We start from the raw sequence: 3,095 nt of genomic DNA, 5'->3' as shown, positions 1-3,095 counted from the left end.
AAATAAATATTGATTTTTGTAAGCTAATAAATAGAAGACATGTTTTAAGTAACTTAGACTATGTCTTAGAGCACATGTGTCAAACTCAAGGCCCGCGGGCCACATGTGGCCCGCCATGTCACTTTATGTGGCCCGTCCCAGCATTTTATAGGCCGATGATTGACTTAAAATAGGTTTTGAGCACGAATTGACTACAAACTACATCTCCCACAATGCATTCCGATTGTTACCAGCCAACATTACGGCTTCTTGCCACTAGAGAGCAGCAGTGTCACCTCAAGCTGCTTATTGATTTTCCCAGCGAATAAAACTGAGACATCGACAAGCTAACATCAAAACGTCCAAGAAAAGAAAAATCGATTTACAAGTAAGACTGTGAATGAAGATGTGTGTGAGTTGGTGTAAGGGCGGCAGGTCCCGCTAGGCTTTTTGTGTTATCCGTTATCTTGACCGACAACATAAAAAAGAAAAAAAAAAAATCGTTCATGTACTATTTTTACCCGTGAAATTACAATCATATTAACATCGGCTAGTTAGTCGCATTTTATGCAGTTTAGTTAATATTCACTGTGAATCCAGATCCCATCACAAATTAAGCAGATAAATGTGTCTACATTTTCTCGTAGTGACAAAAACCACTGACTGAGGCCCCAATAACTTTTAATAAATTGAATTAAGCGACTTCACTTAAATTACCATCACTTCACCCGCTGGGGTCTGAACGCACTTCCTCCTGGTTCCCATCTGCAGAAAAATCTGCGCTAATTCATCAGTCAGTTGATCTGTTTGACCCAAACAGATCAACTGAACTCTGTGAGTGTTTTACCCTGTGCGGTCCGGTGTTTTTTTTTTTGCGTGGTTTCGCTTCTCCGAAACTGACAGATGTTACGTCTGCAGCTCCTCCAGAACGCCGCTCTCCTGGGTAACGAGTACCAAGAAGGCTCCATTTGTTAAATCCGCTAGATGAGTTTTAATTCTTCGCAGTCTGCAGACTGGATTAACACAACGTTGCATTCTCTTTAGTTTTCTCTGGTCTGTAATGGAGACTTGAATTTAACGCTCCATTTCAACCAAAGGTTTGTAATGCGCTTCCTAATAATTTTTTATTTGTAAGTATTGATTTTATTTTTTAGCTATTTAGCTAAGTCTCTGCTAAGATTTTTTTTGATCCCATGCTTAGTGTATGGACTGAACAGACAGAAACAGTTACCATTATACAGTTTGAACTGTTGATTTTATTTTTTAATGGTTCAAAAATAAATTTTTATTTGTAAGTATTGATTTTGAACCCTTGTTTATTTTGAAGTGTTGATTTTATTTTTGAACATTTATTTAGTTTGAAGTGTTGATTTTATTTTTGAAACCTTATTTATTTTGAAGTGTTGATTTTATTTTTGAAACCTTATTTATTTTGAAGTGTTGATTTTATTTTTGAAACCTTATTTATTTTGAAGTGTTGATTTTATTTTTGAACCCTTATTTATTGTAAAGTGTTGATTTTATTTTTGAAACCTTATTTATTGTCTGAAGGACCTTACACATGAATTGCCCCATACGGGGTTTGAACCAATGACCTCAGCATTACCAGCACGGTGCTCTAACCTGCTGAGCTAACTCACCTACCTTACAAACTGTTGAGTTTCCATGGATTTAAGAAGAACTCACATGATCTTACCACAATGAAGATTTGATAAAAGTGCTTATATTCTGATGTTTTTCAAAACAACATACATAGTATTTTATTTCCCAGAGATTTTGTATTTTGTAGTGTTGATTGTATATTTGAACCATTATTTATTTTGAACTGTTGATATTATTTTTGAACCATTTTTAATTGTCAAGTGTTGATTGTATTTCAGAGATATTTTTTTTAATTTTAATGTGTTAATTTTATTTTTGAACCATTTTTTATTTGTAAGTATTGAATTTATTTTTTAGCCATTTAGCCAAGTCTCTGTTGAACCATTTGTCTCTGCTAATGACATCTTCAATACAATTTTTTGATCCCAGGCTTAGTTTTTGGACTGTAATGTGAAATTAGGCACAAGTATAAGTCTGACAGTTTGTTCACCAATTTACTGTGCTCTCTGAGAGGATCTGTGGTATAAGTATTTGATATTGTTCCATGCCCATTGACATGTCTCTAACAAAATGTGGATCATCTACCAGGAACAGAAGAAAGAGCATGAGTTTCTGTAGTGTAGTGGTTATCACGTTTGCTTCACACGCAAAAGGTCTCTGGTTCGAAACCAGACAGAAACAGATTTTGCATGTTCTATTCATCACAGGTGTTTACTAAAGGTCAACAAGGGCTCTGTGGCGTCATGATCTGTACTCTGAATCCAGGCATCTGAGTGCAAACCTGTTGAAATTTTCATGCGTTGCATCTCACATCAATTTTGGAACCTCAAACTGAAACAAAGCAGAGAAGTTCAGTTCCTGTAGTGTAGTGGTTATCACGTTTGCTTCACACGCAAAAGGTCTCTGGTTCGAAACCAGACAGAAACAGATTTTGCATGTTCTATTCATCACAGGTGTTTACTAAAGGTCAACAAGGGCTCTGTGACGTCATGATCTGTACTCTGAATCCAGGCATCTGAGTGCAAACCTGTTGAAATTTTCATGCGTTGCATCTCACATCAATTTTGGAACCTCAAACTGAAACAAAGCAGAGAAGTTCAGTTCCTGTAGTGTAGTGGTTATCATGTTTGCTTTACACGCAAAAGGTCTCTGGTTCAAAACCAGACAGAAACAGTTTTTGTAGGTTATGCATCTCTTGGGGTGCAGTGAGACAACAAGAGCCTTCCCCTTTCGTGATGGTTCATTTGCCAATTGACTTCAATGTAGGCTTCTTTGAAATCGAAAATACTTTACTTCAGTTACCAATTGGTACCAATTGGAGTTTGACACATGGCGTAATGCACATATGTCAGACTCAAGGCCCACAGGCCACATGTGGCCCGTCCCAGCATTTTATAGGCCGATGATTGACTTAAAATAGGTTTTGAGCACAAATTGACTACAAACTACATCTCCCACAATGCATTCCGATTGTTACCAGCCAACATTACGGCTTCTCGCCACTAGAGAGCAGC

The 3,095-nt window shown here is 37.0% G+C and overlaps 2 non-coding genes across 2 annotated transcripts; both read left to right on the top strand.

Annotated features, from left to right (window-relative positions):
- Positions 1-2,189: 2,189 nt before the first annotated feature.
- On the top strand, positions 2,190-2,262 carry trnav-cac (transfer RNA valine (anticodon CAC)). The gene has a single exon. It is a non-coding gene; the product is annotated as a tRNA-Val (tRNA).
- A 173-nt stretch (positions 2,263-2,435) lies between these two features.
- Positions 2,436-2,508, top strand: trnav-cac (transfer RNA valine (anticodon CAC)). The gene has a single exon. It is a non-coding gene; the product is annotated as a tRNA-Val (tRNA).
- Positions 2,509-3,095: the final 587 nt, after the last annotated feature.

The sequence above is a fragment of the Poecilia mexicana genome, unplaced genomic scaffold (genome assembly GCF_051168715.1).
Source record: "Poecilia mexicana isolate PSO_F unplaced genomic scaffold, ASM5116871v1 scaffold_12, whole genome shotgun sequence".
In the NCBI taxonomy this organism is placed as follows: Eukaryota; Metazoa; Chordata; class Actinopteri; order Cyprinodontiformes; family Poeciliidae; genus Poecilia; species Poecilia mexicana.
Note: the sequence above shows the minus strand (reverse complement) of the source record. Positions and strands in the feature narration are given on the sequence as shown.